We start from the raw sequence: 18,542 nt of genomic DNA, 5'->3' as shown, positions 1-18,542 counted from the left end.
TACATATACATATATGTACACACACACACACACAAAAAGCAAAGCAGGAACTTGGCATAGCTGCTCCAGTATTTTTTCTTTCATGAGGCTGTGAATAATATAACTACCTTCTTTCACTGCCCCTTCCATATTTGCTTTCCCTTAAGTCAGAACTCAGCTAGGCTTTGTTCTTTCCCTGATAGAGTGACGCAAGCCCCAAACTTTCATCCTTGAAGGCTTTGAATTCTTAGTCCTGCCCCTCACCCCCCGTTTGCATTAGTTTTCCATTAAGCTTTTCTGTTGGTCATGAATGTATTAAGAGGCAGCATGGAAGGACTAAGAAGGCAGTTCCAAACCTAATCCTTTCTACTTCAGCAACCCAAACTATCCTTGGTAATCAGGATTACTTTTTTTTTTATTTTGCGGTACGCGGGCCTCTCACCGCTGTGGCCCCTCCCGCTGTGGAGCACAGCTCTGGACGCGCAGGCTCAGCGGCCATGGCTCACGGGCCCAGCCGCTTCGTGGCACGTGGGATCCTCCCGGACCGGGGCACGAACCCATGTGCCCTGCATCGGCAGGCGGACTCCCAACCACTGCGCCACCAGGGAAGCCCAGGATTACTTTTTTGAGATGGAAAAACTATGGGTGGCAGGCAGCTTTCATTGGTACATTGTTCAATAATATCATAGTTTATTAAATTACAACTGTTACTGATGCCTGCCTTCCAGATCTTTTGGCCTGGTATGGCCACAGCAGGCACCATGGGCTGTATCTTGAAGAGTGGCACAATGGAAAAGACTAGTAGGTAGTTGTACACACTGTCCTGGGCAGCCTGGTGGAAAATGTGGATAACTCAGCAGATTGATTTTGGTTAGACTTTTTAAATGAAAATTCAAAGTAATTATAGTGATTTCCAAGCTTGCATTCGCCTTTCATTTGTGATAGTAACAAAACAGGCTATTGATTATAGGACAACAGGTAGATTTGACAATTCAATAATGGATCAATTTAGGGGAACTACACTGGCCTTCCACAAGTTAAATACCTTTGGTCCAGGCAAGCTCTCCAAACTTTCTTCTTTTTTCCTTTATACTGGCTTCACACTTTACCTTGTGTTTCTCTCACATTTTTATTTCTGCCATATGTCATAGCCCCTGAGGGTCCTCTTCACTATCAGACTGGCTGCAGAATAGGATTTAGCAGTTTCTCTTTTTTGTCCCCTTAAATAACCTTCTTAATTAAAGTGTTTTCCTGTTAATCACTATGTGTGAAAAGATTGAGGCAAACAGAAATACCATTGCTTTACTCATTTAAGAAATCATTTTTGAACACTTATTTTGTGCTGGGAACTATGCAAAGCACTAAGATTTGTTTTTTTTGTTTGTTTGTTTGTTTGTTTTTGCGGTACGCGGGCCTCTCACTGCTGCGGCCTCTCTCGCCGCGGAGCACAGGCTCCGGACGCGCAGGCTCAGCAGCCATGTCTCACAGGCCCAGCCGCTCCGCGGCATGCGGGATCCTCCCGGACCGGGGCACGAACACGTGTCCCCTGCATCGGCAGGCGCACTCTCAACCACTGCGCCACCAGGGAAGCCCCAAGATTTGTTTTAAGGTATTTTTTTAAAATTTTATTGAAGTATAGTTGATTTACAATGTTGTGTTAATTTCTGCTGTACGGCAAAGTGACTCAGTTATACATATAGCACTAAGATTTTAGAAGTGAAACTAAACAGTTCCCGCCCTCCTGGAGATTACAGTTTCAGGAAATCGTCTGATGGTGGTTATATGGATCTCAGGCAACTTTCAGTAATTGCAGTCATTGTCCTTTGTCTATGTTTTCTTAATTTCTTGCTAGATTAGGATAGTATCTCTGTTTTCGTTTAAAAAAAATTGTCCCCACCAATCTGACATTAAGAGAAAATTTGAAATCAGAACTGTTTGCAAAAAAACCTGCAGCCCATGGCATTGGATGCTAGGCATAACTGCTTAGACTCTGGTCCAAAATAAACTCAGGCTCGCACCATCATGATACTTGGCGATCATTTTCATAATCTCTGAGTATGTCCTTCTCTGCCACCTAAAGTTTACCTTTATGATTTCCTTGTTTAAGGCAAGTGGCTTCTTGCCTGCCTTCATTTCTTGTATTTCTCTTGGGAAGTCTCCAAATCCAAGAGTCTTACACTGTCTTCCCTGTTTCTGCCCTCTGCCTTGAGTGAATGGTTTTCCAGAAAACCATTAACTGACCATATTTTAAGACTGGTTTTGTATTCAAGGAAATTGTGATTTTTTTCACCTATTGTTCTAGTTAATGAACCTTCATCCATGAGCCTGATCTCTCGTTGGCCCTCATTCATCAATAATCATTGAACTTGCTTTGTGTCAGGTACCATTTTAGGTGTTTTTTTATGTATAATTCCATGTAATCCTTATAACAAGCCTAGGAAGAAGACAATATTATCTCCATTTTATAGTAGAGAGAATTGAGATCCACAGAGGGTGAGTTGCTCAAGGCCACATGGAATCTGTGTGATCCTAGTGGATGGTGTATTTTTTTACCCAGGTCTTGCTTCTAGCGTCTCATAAGATAACCCGTAATAAATGGGTTCCTTGTAAGATTTAATTGCATATAAGAACAGTGTGAGTCAATAGTGCATGTGGTGGCCACAAATGCAAATAGGCTTGATTAATGAAAATGCAGTGCTTGTAATAAAGAAGGTGATCATTTGGTTCTGTTCTCTGTTGGACGTGCCATATCTGGAGTACTGTATGCCATTCTTTGTCCATATTTTACGAAGAATATTAAAACTAGAAGGTATCCAGAAGGAAACCTTTAGGTTTGAAACCATGTCAGATGAGAAACTACTGAAGGGACTGATGGTGTTTCACCTATAAAACTGGCAGTTTAGCTGCTTTGAGTCGCTTATAAGGATATCTTATAGAAAAGAGATAAAACTTCTTTACATTTAAGAGCATAGAACTATGCAAATTAAATGTATGTTAGAGGAATATTTGAACTCACATGAAGATAGAATCTTACCATTAGAATTGTCCAGAAGAGGAATTCGCCTGTTTCTTGCAGGATTCAACTGGTCGAGAAATCACTTTTGGGGAATGTTGAAGAAGAGATCCAGTATCGAATTAGTCACATCCAATGAAATGCATTCATATATGACAAATGACTAGCATATAGGCATGCAACAAATGTTGCTGTTCAAGTCCACTATTTTGCAAAAGCAGATTCCACACCTTACCACTTCTCATCTTTACTCATTACCTGCACCTTTCCTTACTCTTTGGCCAAACCTAACCACTTCCTATGATTTGTTTAGTTGCTGTTGTTATTGTTCACCTCTAGGTACTTGCCTCTGTTACTCCCTTTGCCTGGAAGCCTGTGCTAGTCCCATTCATGCCTATGGAAGTCCTGGGAAGATACTTCAAGTTGGATGCCAAATGCCATCCCTTCAACAAAGTCTTCAAGTTTTTCAACCAGTTGTGCTTCCTCAAAATAGTGTAAGTACCACATTATCTTTTAAAGTCAATCATCCTTCCCCATCAAATTGTCAACTTCTCATGGAACTATTGTCTTAATCCATTTTTGTATTTACCTCCTCCTATCCCCATCCAGTAGCACATAGGTCATATATTCCCATACCAGGCAAAATCTGTGCGCTTAATATATGTCAGCTGAATTGAATGAAATGGAATTATATGTAGTTGGGTTAAAATGTTAAAGATAAGGCAATATGTGGACCTGACTCTGTGGTAACTGGTCAGAAGTCCTTAGACTCTAAGCCTCACTTGGGCTGAGTAGCAGATAGATATTTGGGGACTTTTCTTTAGAAAACCCATCTCAAGGTACATACATAAAGTCCCAGTAAAAGAACTGGAAAATAATGAGAAACAAGCTGGAGGTGACTTAGGTTTTCACACCTAAACTGCTCACATCTATAGACAAGGGCTTGTTTCTTTTCACTTGGATTTATTTGCCAATGACCTGCAAGGAGTTTTTTTTTTTTTTTTCTTGTTCACTTTGCCAACTGGTGAATAATTACTGCTTCCATGCCCCATGCTAAATGAAGGTACCCCACAAAGCAGGCTAAACTACTGTTTCCTAGATAACTACTAATATTTATCAGTGAATTATGGTGGTAACAGCTTCAGAATTTTAAATGATTTATGTTGCCCCTCAAAATAAATCCCATTGTAATTCCATGCAAATTACTGTAGAAGGTTTCTGGTGGTAAATTCAGAGTACTTTAATCATCTTTTCTTTAAATAATTTTTAATCAGCTAACATTATACAATCTTGCATACAAGTAAAAATGTCATAGATAGTAGTTGAGGAATCTTTATGTATCAGCATTTTAAAAATATTTTTTTGGCTTACAGTTTTTTGTTTAATCTCAGTGCTTTTGTGTCGTCTGTTTCAAGCTTACAATATTCATCAAGGCAAGACCAGTTGGGAAGATTACCAAATGTTACAAGTAGGACACCACAGTTAAGGCCATGACTTATTACCGTATGTTCATTAGTATTTACCTTTTTATTTTGGCATTTAAAAATTACACCTTAGGGCTTCCCTGGTGGCGCAGTGGTTGAGGGTCCGCCTGCTGATGCAGGGGACACGGGTTCGTGCCCTGGTCCGGGAAGATCCCACATGCTGCGGAGAGGCTGGGCCCGTGAGCCGTGGCCGCTGAGCCTGCGCGTCTGGAGTCTGTGCTCCGCAACGGGAGAGGCCACAACACTGAGAGGCCCACGTACCACAAAACAAAAAAAAAATTACACCTTAATTCAGCAAAGGGTTTTTTTGGGCAATAATCAGTTCTATCATGAAGCCCAAAGTAATTTTTTTTGGTATTTGCAACAGATCCCATTTCATTCTTTACTCTCTATTTCTAGTTTTCCCTTATCTGTGCTCTTATACATTAGATGGTTTTGGTTATCCTAGTCCAGTAAATACCCCTGAAATGCAACAATTTCTGCAGTTTTTCCCAGGTTGCTTAGAAAAGAGCCAACCGTTTATGCTTCCAGCCCCATTTGGTCATAGAGCTTCCTCCCATGTTTCACAATCTCATAGTGTACTTTCTAAAATGCTGTTGGATGGTGTTTTCTTTGTGTCCTTTTCACTCTGTGCATGTTCTTGGTTTGATTCCATTTTTGTGTTCTTAATTCCTTTTTATTGTCTGATATAGGTTGCTAGGTTCCAAGAAACAATCTGTGTGATTCATTTTGTATAAGACCCTGAAAATTAGGCTCCCAATAATTTTTAATGATGAGTGCACTCTTTTAAAAGGCAAACAGTAACTATGCTTCTTTCAATTTAATATCTAGTGGTGGATGGAGGAGGTTTGCTTCATTGCACTATAATGAATTTGGCTGAATTAGTAATTATCCTGTTATGACTTGTTACTGTGTGTTTTCAGGAAAGAAAGAAAGAGAAAGAGGAAAAAAAAAAGAAAGGAAAGAAAAATGTCTCCACAGACTTCTTGCACTGTTTGCTCTATGGCTGATTTACTATTAGGAAACTTGCACTTTGGTAGTATAGTTATAGCAATGCTATAATATACTTAAAATCTGCCTTACATTTTTTCTGTTTTTGCAGTCAAAAAATAGATTCTGGACCAAAGATATACATAATCAGGTAGAAGAGCATGTTATCTTTAAATCACTATGCTCAGATGTTATGTAAAACTATGTTCAAAGTGTACCCTAATATGTACACTAATGTCATGGTCACTCACACTAAGAGTGTCTGTACAGGTGCACACATACTTACAGTGAATATTATCAGACAGTTGTGCACTTAGAAAAGAATTCAACATATAACTTTGAAATATACATAGGTGGTTAAAATAAACCTAGCACCTCAATCTTGGTGTGTTGTGATAATCTACGTCAAGAAGGAAAACAAAGTTTATAAAAAGTTCCTTTTCATGTATTCTGTTTGAAATCTGCTGGCACCTTCAATTTTGACTAACTATTTAAATACAGCTTCCTCCATCACAGCTGGTTGCCTGTGAATGAGAAATATTTAAATACACTGCTAAATTTTCTAAATGGAACTTTTAGAAATTCCACATTATGCATCTGCACACGCAATTTCAGCTAAGTCGTAATACTGCATAGTAGTAATATATTTCTTACTTTGCTAATTATTTTATTAGCTAATTAGTATTAAAACAGATTGCCAGAATACCGAATATGATTTCTTAACTGCTGCTTGGTGTTAAAGTGTAAAACTGCTACCATTTGGTGATTCACAGAGAGATCTTAAAATGTTCTTGGCATAGCAATAATAATCATAAATAAGTTGAAGTTAGATTCCTATACTTTTACAGCATGGCAGGGGTATGGGCCTCACAACCTTTATGAGAATGAATGACCATAATATTTAACCTCCCTAACAAGTTACCTGTGATGAATTTAATGAGCCTAAGAAATTCTTAAGCAAGATCAGAGGTCAGATAGTGTAAATTCAAGAGGTTGTGGTTTTAAAAAAATTTTTGCTTTGTTCTTTTGTTTTATTATCTTTGTATACCTCCTATTGCACTTAGCACAGTTATTTGCACATAACAGGTAGTCAACTAGGATTTGCTGAATGAGTGAATGAGTCTATGCATCCATTATCTGTCCAGAGCGGGGTAGGGTACGTAGACACTAAGTGCTGACCTTCTGCCTTCTCCCCTTGTGAAACATGAGCTTTTGGGTGGCTTCCATACATTTTGATATAAGCCAGAAACCAAGTCAGTTGTCTATCAAGCATGGACTCTGTCCTTAAAAAGCTATATTTAGCTAGAGTGACAAAATATAGAGAGTGTTTAAAAAAATGTAGAGTTGCTTAACAGACCCATATATGTATCTTTGTTCTATAAATTTTATATATGCATATATTTATAATAAAATATTCACATTGGAAATCTTTAGCGTATAGCTTCAAGAAACAAATATTCAAAACTTTCAACATCAGCTTCACTTTTGACCTTCACATATTGAATTCCTCAGTTCTCTTTCAGCTATATGAGTATCACAGTGTCTTTTTCCCTCAAAACTGCCACGTGACCCTTGGTATAGTGGAAAACGAACTGATTTTGGAGGCTTACGACCTGCATTTTAATCTTGGCCCTTCCTGGGTGGTCTTGGACACATGACTACACATAATTTAACCTCTTTGGGGTTCAATAGCTTCATATATAAAATAGGATAATAATACCATCTATACCACAGGTTTACAGTGATAATTAAGTGAAGTCATATATGTAGAGCACCTACCACATTATAGTTTTTTGATGCATGCTAGCTTCCTTGCACCTGCTTACCACAGAATATCTACGTGTGCAGCTGGGACAGTTTCTTATTCAAGCCCATGAATCTTTATCTCAGTAGCATTTTTGTTTGTTTTCCAAATCACTTTAAAGTCTATTTACATTTTTAAATACCTGATGCAGTTCTACTGCTAAAGAATCTCTTTATATTTTTTTAAATTAAATTTAAAAATTCTGTATATTTATTGTGTGCAACATGTTGATTTGAGATATATATATATATATATATATATATATATACACATAAGTGAAATGATTACTAGAGCTAAGCTAACTAACATATCACCTCCTCACAGAGTTACCATTATTGTGTGTGTGTGTGATGAGAGTACCTGAAATCTACTCTCAGCAAGTTTCCAGTATACAACACAGTGTCATTGAGTATAGTCATCATGCCGTACATTGAATCTCTACATTTATTCATCCTACATAACTGCAACTTTGTACTCTTTGACCAACATCTCCCAATTTCCCCCACCTCCCCACACCTGGTAACCACCATTCTACTCTCTGCTTCTATGTATTCAACCTATTTATAGAGAATCTCTTTATTGTTAATCAGTACACTATTTGTCAGCTGGTGATCTTATTGCCCAACAGTAGGCATTATTACAATTTATTTACATTTGTAAAAACATTATCACATTTAAATCGTGGGTCTATTTTATTAAGCTACTCGAACATAACAGAATAACCAAAGACTACTCAACTAGGGTAAATTTTCAGATAATATGTACCAAGAAGCCATTTTCACTACTCACAGGTCGGTCTCATAAGCCACAACAAATTGAATTTTTGAAGTCTCTAGATCACATTTGGAAGTCATTACATTGTTGCCTTTGGTAAGTGCATCCTCTTAGGTTACCTCAAATCATTCACCACTGAACACAATAGAAGAGGATAACTCAGTTGGCCTTTGGATCCTGCTGCAGGCAGATGTAGCACAGACTTGACTGAGTCCTGAGAAAGGGGCCAAGGTTTGCTCGGTTCAGCTGACCATACATTTGAATATTGCACTGTGTAGTAAAAAGACTCTCTCAGACATTATATTTGGTAGGGGCCTACTTCGTGACATTCTGAGGGAAGGAAAGTGTCCAGTGCCCTAGAGCCAAAGCCAGGGTGATGAGGCGTAATTCTCATCAAGGAGGCTTTGGCAGGTTAGTAATTGGGTAGTTAGTGAAAGATTAGTGATTGTCTAGGGGCATAGAATGCCAGCCCAAGGAGAAAGAAACAGCTGGCTAATCAGATAAAGGGCACAAATAGAAAGTAAAATGGGATAGTGCTTCTAGGGTGTAAGCCACTGCAGGGAAATTCCATGGCTACAAATGGAGGATTCAATTGCTATAAATAGGCCCATATTGGTGTTAATGATGAGTGCTAGAGATCTTTTAAAATGAGAGGTGAATCTGCTCTGATCAGGTAGGGGTGAAAGTGAGGAATGTGAGTAAAGGAAGTTGAATCATTGCATAAAGTAACTAGCCTCCTTTGATAGGATAAGCCAGGAGGTTAAGAAAACACTTACTGCTACACATGAAAAGTTAGATTTTTATGTCATATTGTTCTGAGTCCCTTAAAGAAATAGAACAAAAAATCCTAAATGCATATGGAATCTCAAGGGACCTCAAATTGACAAAACAATCTTGAAAAAGAAGAGTAAAGTTGAAGGCCTCACAGTTCCTGACTTCAAAACATATTATAAAGCTACAATAATCAAAACAGTATGAAACTAGCATAAAGACACATAGAGCAGTGGAACAGAATAGAAAACCTAGAAGGAAGCTCTCACATATATAATCAAATGATGATAAGTGGTTAAGATCCAGAATATACAAAGAACTCCTACAATTCAACAACAAATAAACAAGTAACCTGATTAAAAAATTGGGCAAAGGACCCAAATAGATGTTTCTTTAAAGAAGATATACAAATGGTCAACAAGAATATAAAAATATGCTCAACATCATAATCATAAGAGAAATGAAAATCTAAACCACAGTGAGTTATCACCTCATACCCATTAGGATATACACTATCAAAAAAACAGAAAATAACAAGTGTTGACGAAGATGTGGAGAAAATGGAACTGGAGTGCTCTGCTGGTAGAAATGTGAAATGGTGCAACCATTATGGAAAACAGTGTGGAGGTTCCTCAAAAACCTAAAAATAGAATTACCATATGATCCAGCGATCTCTCATCTGGATATATATCAAAAAAAATTGAAATCAAGAGCTCAGATATTTGCAGACTTCCCTGGTGGCACAGTGGTTAAGAATCCGCCTGCCAATGCAGGGGACACAGGTTCCAGCCCTGGTCCGGGAAGATCCCACATGCCATGGAACAACTAAGCCCATGTGCCACAACTACTGAGCCTGCACTCTAGAACCCATGAGCCACAACTACTGAGTCCTCGTGCCATGACTACTGAAGCCCGCAAGCCTAGAGCCCGTGCTCCACAACAAGAGAAGCAGCCACCTCAATGAGAAGCCTGCGCACCACAACGAAGAGTAGCCCCCGCTCACCGCAACTAGAGAAAGCCCGCGTGCAGCAGTGAGGACCCAACACAGCCAAAATTAAAAAAAAAGATCTCAGATATTTGCACACCCATGTACATTGTGGCATTGTTCACAAAATTCAAGAGGTAGAAGTAGCCTGAATGTTCATTTGTTTGTTGAATGGACAAAGAAAATGTGGTATATACATACAATGGAATATTATTCAGCCTTAAAAAAGGAAGGACATCCTCTCACATTCTAGAACATGGATGAACCTTGAGGGCATTACGATGAGTGAAATAAAACAGTTGAAAAAAGACAAATACTGAATGATTACACTTATATGAGGTATATAGAGTAATCAAAATCATGGACACAGAAAGTAGAATTGTTGATTGTCAGGGACTGGGGGGAAGGGGGAATGGCAGTTGTTGTTTGATGGGTTTCAGTTTTGCAAGATAAAAAGGTTTTAGGGATCTGTTACACAACAATGTGAATAGACAACACTACTGAACTTTATACTTAAAATTGTTAAGAGAGTAAAGTTTGTATTATGTGTTTTTTACTACAATTAACATTTTCTAAAAAGAGAAACTTAAAAAAATTGTTCTGAATCTCTGTGGCCACAACTATGGCCATAGCAAAAAAAATCAATTCCCCTAAAACCTTAAAAAGAAGGTTTTGCCTATATGATATATCTGTGAATCAGGTGGTTTAAGACTTTCCAAAGGTCACACAACTAGTTGATTGTGAGCTGGAAGCTAGATCTGATTGTTGATCCAAAAGAGTTTGCTCTGGACTTTCCTCTCTACCACCTTACCCTCTGGTACCATGGCACCTGACACAGAGAGAATATTCTAGTAAAAATTCTGAAGAGAGATGAATGTCTCCCACATTGCCTAATCACGTCCCTCCTTTGTTAGTTTAAGGAAAAGAAAATGTAATCTTCAGTCTTCTAGATATGGACCAGACCAAGCAATTCTGCATGTAAATAATTTGACTCCAGTTTAATAAAATGTATATGACATAAGAACTCCAAAATATTTCAAAATACAGAACAATTCTGGAAAGTGGGCAAAAATAACTAAAACAGAGTATTGCCATGAATTTTCTCCATTTGACACAGCCCCCATTGAATGTCTAGTTTTGAGCTTGTAGGATTTCCCACTGTGGTGTGCCTTGCCCCCAAATACAAGTTTGCTACTGATTTAGAAACACATTCAAAGTGATACTTTGGAACCTTTGGTTTTCCACAAAGGATTTTTGAAATCTATTATGTTATATATTTTTTTCAGCCACCAGGTGGCATGAGCTTTGCTGCTGAAATATACAATAAAAATGTATAATAAAAATGTATCCTGAAGAGAGAAATTATATCAAGTCTTACATTATCTAACAAAAAGATAATGATCGTGGATTTTATCATGAATTCAATCAATGAAAACCTACATGCTAGTAGATTTGTTAGTTATGAATATGTCACAGAAAGACCTTAAGAGCTTTAGGGTAGAAATTTATCCTCACAAAGAGCTCCCAAATAAAGTTTATAATTGATTTTAAAGAGTTGAGCATAGGGCTTCCCTGGTGGCGTAGTGGTTGCGAGTCCGCCTGCCAATGCAGGAGACACGGGTTCGTGCGCCGGTCCAGGAGAATCCCACATGCCGCGGAGCGGCTGGGCCCGTGAGCCATGGCCGCTGTGCCTGCGCGTCCGTAGCCTGTGCTCCGCAACGGGAGAGGCCACAAGGGTGAGAGGCCCGCGTGCCGCAAAAAAAAAAAAAAAAAGAAGAGTTGAGCATAATTATCTAAAATTATACTTTCTTAAGGCATTAATTTCATTAGTGACCTGGTCTTGTAAGATAGAGGTAAAAAAATCTATTTTCTCAGTTCTATTATAACTTGTAACCCTTTTTAACAATGCTAAATCCACACACTACTACCTAAGTATCAGACCAAATGTAAAGATATGCTTCATTTTAAGAAAACGCTCCAATATTAAGAAAAATTATTTTTCTTTTAAAAAGTCATTCTACAAAAGAGTTTGCAGCAACATTACTTAAAAGTGTGAATTTCTTTAGAGTATTTAACTTTTCATCCAACATCCCGAGAAGGGGAGGAAAGGCCAACCAGGAGCTTACGAAGTTGCACCAGCCATCTGCGGCTGGAGGAGTCTTTGGAAATGTCTCGAGATGGTATCAACCATTTTCCCCTCTCAATAGTTTATTTTTCTTTCTACCTCCAATCCCACATCCAAGTAGTTTAAGCCCTTTTGTGTTCACCATTCAGGAGAGCCATCTGACAAGACACAAATCAGAGAAAATAGAGTTTTCTTAGCTTTGGTTTCCAAAAACATATACTCTTAGGGAATGGCTGTGACTACTGACATAGATAAGGAGATATATGAGGAGGGGGGTTGAGGAACAGGTTTTTCCCAGAGGCTAAAATAAATCTCCATGGGCAGAGAGGAGTGAGGCATCTGCAGATTCCGGCACAGGACTGTCAATATGCTGCTTCCCAGATAGAGCCAAATCCAAGAGAGTGAAAGGTTGTGAAGTAAGTCTAGACGCATGGGACCTAAGAGACAGTCTCATAGACATTCGTCCACCTCAAAGTAGCAGAGAGGCAGCAGAGAAAGTTCTGTGTGCTATAAAGCATGGCATGGAAGTACAGTGCATTACTGCGGACCTAAAGGGGCCGCATGGGTGGAACACGGGTGGTCTCAGGGGCAGCACATCTGTACTGATGACCGAGGGCCACAGGATGCCACAAATGCCTCGAGGGGTGTCTGCATGGACAAATGCCATCAAGGATCAGATGTGCCATTTACCCCACAATATCTTGGCTAGACCTCAGCACTCCAGAACTTCCATGCAACCCCATGGCAGCGGGGAAACCCCAATATTCCCAAGATGGTTTATTTAAGGCAAAGGAACTGAGAGCTTGAAATTGAAATCATGTTGAGTCCTAGAAAATCATTAAGGTTGTTTTGTGTACTAGCTTCAGATATCTGATGCTGTTAGTGTTTTCTAAACTTATTTCCATGAACTCATTTCTCTTTTGGTCTTCTTTAGTAGTTGGTAAATTTCTTTTTGAAATGTCAGCCTTTGTCAACTCTGCCGTGGGGTAGTGAAGAAAAAGATTTTGTTTCCACAGGTGAACAGTAATTTTACAAGAAGACCTCAGTGTATTTGCTAGAGTAATACAAGACAAATAATACTTTCCCCTTACATAAAATACATTCGAAAAGGGGAAACAGATGTGTCAATCAACGTGTACAGAACTTGTTATGATTGAGTCTGAGAAGTGCCCAGATAGAGACTATCATGAGCTAATGCTGAAGTATGTGAACGCCCAAGGAGCGGTATTTAGCACACCCAGACAGAAATAAGCCTCACCTAAGGATGTGAGTATGAGTATGTGGGGTAATTTACAGTTTTGTGCTCTCTCATACCAGATTCTTGGAGGTAACTAGTAGGGTCTCCTCAACCCAGATATTTATCTATAATAATACTTTAATTGTTTCTTTAACTTGAAGCTTCATGAGAATGACAAGAAGGTCTATTGAGAATGACTGTGCCCGCACTCTGGAATGAGACTCTCATGTCTGCGTAATTGTCTATAATCAACTCTGTAAGGGCTGCAGAGGGCTCTGGTCTTGGTTTCCTGGAGGGTGAGGGGAAGAGTTCTCATCCTTCCTAAATCGATTCTTCTGTCCCATGAGTCTCGGTTTTGATGGAATATCCACATCTTGCATGGGCTGCCTTAATCACTGATCTTGGTGAGTTAACCTTTGCTTACCAACACCAGGGATGATAATACCTAATGCCATGGCTCTCTATGTCTCTCAACTGGGTCCTTCAAGATTGGTGACCCTTTTTCTGAAAGCCTCAATTCTAGAAAGGGTTGCCTACCATTGGTTGAGTACGTACTATGTGTGAGACTTTCTTCTAGACATTATACATGTATGAATTTTTTTAATGCTTATCACACACCACATGTGGTTCTCTTACATGAGGAGTTTCCTTTAACTTCAGTTGAAACTGAAACTAGATCCCTAGTTTTGCTCTGTCCTGAATCTTTCATTCACAGTTAACACCGTTAAAAACTCCCACAGGCAAGCATAATTCAGGACGTGACTGTGTACTCACGTTATGCTCAATATCAGGGGGGTGATACCAGGATTAGTTGTTCCTGGAGGTGTCAGAGAAAGTCATGCTTGACCTTTGACTTAAAAGGTGACTAGCAATTTGATGTGAGGGGTAGGGATGAGAATAGCCCAGCAGAGGGAGCGGTGTGTATAAAGAAAGGTTCCTAGAACAACAGTGCTAGGCTCATTTTGGGAACGGCAACAACTTGGTTCATGGCGTATAGTGAAGGGGGTTGGCGGCAGAGGCACGCACTGGACCCATGGGCACCCTGAGGATGAGGAACCAAAGCAAGTCACTTAGCCAAAGAGTGAGCCTAGCTGGCTGCCCAGCCTCTCCACCCAGCCGTGTGCTTCCCTACTCACTGTTACTCTCGAAGTGTGGGGAAAATAAAGTTTCTCTGTGGAAACAAAAAAGGCTATAAAAGAAGGCCAAATGCTAGAGCTGTGATGGAAATATAGACTCCTTTGTCCCAAATTAGAAATTTTGAGCAAAATAAGTGATGGTGTGTGGAATTCAGTAGCAATTGGAACTAACGGTATAAATAGGTCCACTAAATGCTCAATGTGGGAACAAGAAAAAGCAATTCAAGAAACAATTCATCAAGTAACAATTCAGTGAAATTTGAAAAAATGGTGTTTAATTTCTGGTTAGATGTTTTAGTTATTCTTTACTGCACTTTCAGAGGGAAAATTATTTACTATAATGGCTTGCAAAGTTGGAATATTTTAAGTCTTAAACCTGATTCCTTAAAAGGTTTCTACTATCATCCAATTTTGTGTCCCAGTGTGTCTCACAAAATATTAACTTCCAGTTATTTTCCAAGCTTTTACATCATCCTCAGATGCACTCTTTATGATAGCAGTTTAATATTATGTTATAGCATTACATTTCTTGCAAGATACTGAATAATTCTTTGGCTGAGTATTTAAATTGTTTACAGGTTTTTTAATATAATACATAAGGTGACCAAAAACATTTTAATAAAGCAAACTTTGTTGTTTTGATTAGTCACTTCGAGTAAATTTCCATGTGTGGAATTGTTGGGCCAAAGGGTATGATTATTTAATGTCTCTAGGTATGCATGGTTAAACTATCCACTGAAAGGGCTGCATTAATACGTAATAAGCATATCTCTTTTCACAATTTCTCCAGCATTGGGATTTATTAGTCTATTTATTTTTACTTCTTTACTATACAAAACTTTGGGTCTCATTTTTGTTAAATTTTGCATTTCTTTACTTCAACCAACTTGAACTTATTTTTCATGTATATTTATACAAGAACTGTGCGGGTCCACTTATAGGTGGGTATTTTTCAATAGTTAGTACTACAGTACTACGAGGTCCTTGATTGGTTGAATCCCCAGATGCAGAGGAACCAAGGAGGGGGGTGGCGACTATAAATTATATGTGGATTAACCCCCTCATTGTTCAAGGGTCAAATGTATTTGTATTTCTTGTGAGAACTGACATGACAGGTCAGTTGAGAATTTATCACCTGGGATTTTGGTGTCATTGCCTACGTTTTTCATTCTGTGGTTCTCATCTCGGTAGCTACAACAATTACCCATTACATTTTTCATTCACAGACACAGTTTTAATGCATAACTCTTCTCCACTGTCTACCTTACCCATTAAGTAAGTCGTCCCTGAAATGGAAAATTAAGTAGAAGGGTGGGGACAAACAGCCTACAGACTTTTTAAAATGTCACTATTAAGGAACTTAATAAGTGATAAACAATAATCTCCAACCTTTTATGATTCAGGAAAATAAAAGAATATTATGGCAGCAGTGTAAATAATTATGGTATTACTATAGCAACTGTGATGGGCTTCTGTAGAGTTATTCAGATTTAGTTTCCATAAATATTCAATTACCTATTTGAAGTTTAGCTCAAATGAAGATATCTTTTGACAATTTCAAAGCATGTTCCCTCTGTAAGTGGTTTTAGAGTCAAGTAGTTTCATGAACAGGATTTCTAGGCTATTTTGGCAATTGTGGTTGAATGGGATCCGTTAAAATTTCAAATAATGTGAATATTCATGGATTTTGTAGACTGACTTCAGCTTACTTTATAGAATGTATGAAAATTGGAGGTTCTTTTATATCAAACATCCTATACTGTTACTGCTACTAATAATATGTCAGAGGCATTTGGTCATGATTATGTTAACTAAAATATTTTAATTACATAGCAAGTGTGTGTTATAAGTGTATAAGTAAACAAGATGTTTAAAGGTGATATTCACACTGACTATGTGAGATAATTTCTTCTAGGCATTATCATGTATTAGTTCTTTTAATACTCGTCACAACACTGCAAGGAGTAAAGGGGAGGCCGAATAATGTTTCCTCTACCCTTCTGGGTTATTGACCGAGATTCCCTGTAATAAAAGGCAAAAAACAGCAGTTTAATAACATGTACACCTCATGTGTACATGGGAGGTACCCAGGGGAAATGAGTAATTCAAAGAGATGACTTTCGAATTCAGGATTAACACCATCTTCATAGAGAAAGGGCAGGGGGGATAGAGGCCTTTCAGGGGAGAGGAAATTATGTTTAGGAAAGGAGGGAGGCAGGAGAGTTTGTGACAAAGTTTGTCTGGGGGTACTTTTGATTTCTAGTGTCCTCTCCTGTGATAAGTCAATCCTCCCTAGCTGATGAGACACCCAGGGAGAGGGTCTATGATAATTGAGTTCCTTTTGGAAGATCTGTCCTTAGGCAGGTAAACGGACCTCAAAGTCTCTCCCTGTATTTCCTGTTTTCACATACCTAGAGCCCCAAATAATCAGTATGCCAAAGCGGCCCATTTTTGGGTGGTATATTCTGCTACCCTTCTAGAGGTATGATTATATCTCCATTTTATTGATGAAGAAACAGAGGCACGTAAAGCTTAAACTCGAGCAAAAAGGTTATAATAGATGTGTATATGGTGGGGATACTCTCCCATTTTCCATTTTTCTATTATGTTCAAATTTTCTATGATAAACATGCATCCTTTCTTTACTGGTAAAAATAGAATATGCTTTTAAGAGCTTTTGCATCTTTTGGGCTGACTGGGAGAGACATTCAGCTTCACACCTGCTCAGATAGAAGACAAATATCTGCTTCAGCCACTCAGATGGGCATTTGAGTAGTCACTATCTGGATATCCGGTTTTACCCACAGGACCCAAAGACAGAACAGCCAACATGAGAAAAAGCTGTCCCTTTACTTTATGAAATAATAAAGAATAAAAAAAATGTAAGACATGATCGATCTCACAAGAGAGGTGTGCAAACAGCCTCCTGGTGAAACCAACAAGAAAATTGTAGTTAGGTAAGCTTTTCCCTTGGAGAAAAGGAAAACAACAGTTTGCTGTAAACCCCAGCTGAAAATATAGGATGTCACAAAGATTTTTTTTTAGACCTTATGATGATGTCAACTGCAGTGAAAATACGCCCACTTCCATTCTCAAACGTGAAGCCTTTGAATTCAGTCTTTCTTACAACACAGATAAAGCTAGCAAAAGGAAAAGTGGTCACCTAAAAAGACACCCAAATAACATGATAAAAAGCAGTTCGATTCCATTCATCCTGACAAGCATTTATTGAGTACATAACATGTACTAGGGGCTGGTATAGGACAAGGCACTAAGAATATAAAGATAAATAAAACTTGCTCGTGGTTCATCAGAGGTTTTCACCTATTGCGTATGCAGACATGAGAACAGTTCATTCTAGTATAATGGGGTAGGTGAGTAAGTGATGCTTTCAAAGAGCTGCTATATTTGTGACATGCAGGTTAAATGGAATATACATACACCCTCAAGGGACTAGAGTTGCTACTAAGTACAAGGACCTCCTTTATGTGCCAGGCATGTGCCTAGGGTTAAAGGCTGCAAAGGTAAGGACCGTGACTGTTTTGCCCTCCATTGTATAACCCGAGCTTTAGCCAACTACCTGGCTTTAATTGGACAAGCAACTTTGCAACTTTGCTGCTAGAACAGGGATTGGAAAATCATAGACCAAATCCTGCCCTGTTTTTGTATGGCTCACATGCTGAGAATGGTTTTTATATTTGAAATGGGTATATAACACCCATGTTTCACCTTTTAGCCCACAAAGCCTAGAGTATTTAATATCTGGCCCTTGACTGAAAAAGTTCGCTAACCCCTGTGCCGAGTTTAGAGAGCACAGATGGTAAAGGGGTTGTGAACAACTCAGGTCCACAGGGCCAGTCCTACATAAAGGGAGTTCCATCTGTGGTCTATTTAGAGGAATCTCTAGCAAACTGTTAGAGAAATTCACATGACCAATATGGTCCCAGATAGCCACAAGTCCCTCAGATGTCACTGGCTCAACATAAGGCTGTATCTAGACGATGAGCCTTGTAAGTGCAAGAAAGGGTGTGAGTATTTCTTCTCCGTAACCCTCCATACCAAGGACAGGGGCTGGCACACTGTAGGCACTCAGTAAATCTCTGATAAGTGCATGAATCAATGAATTAATGAATCACAGAGGAGAAAATCACTTTATACTTCAATGGAGGCTACCCTGAAGTTAACCATACAACTTTGCTAATTTTCAAAGATGAAAATTATGTTGGTTTGGCAGATTCATTCTA

General features: G+C 38.8%; 1 long non-coding RNA gene across 1 annotated transcript in view; it reads left to right on the top strand.

Moving 5' to 3' along the window:
* The first annotated feature begins 936 nt into the window (after positions 1-936).
* Positions 937-18,542, top strand: part of LOC137217594 (uncharacterized) — a 135,435-nt gene continuing 117,829 nt past the window's right edge. The window contains exons 1-2 of the long non-coding RNA XR_010940146.1: positions 937-1,588; positions 3,332-3,486. This is a non-coding gene — a long non-coding RNA (uncharacterized lncRNA). The remainder of the gene's footprint in view (positions 1,589-3,331; positions 3,487-18,542) is intronic.

Source organism: Pseudorca crassidens, chromosome X (genome assembly GCF_039906515.1).
Source record: "Pseudorca crassidens isolate mPseCra1 chromosome X, mPseCra1.hap1, whole genome shotgun sequence".
Lineage (NCBI taxonomy): Eukaryota > Metazoa > Chordata > Mammalia > Artiodactyla > Delphinidae > Pseudorca > Pseudorca crassidens.
The sequence above is the reverse complement of the archived record's forward strand: the minus strand, read 5'-3'. Positions and strand labels throughout refer to the sequence as shown.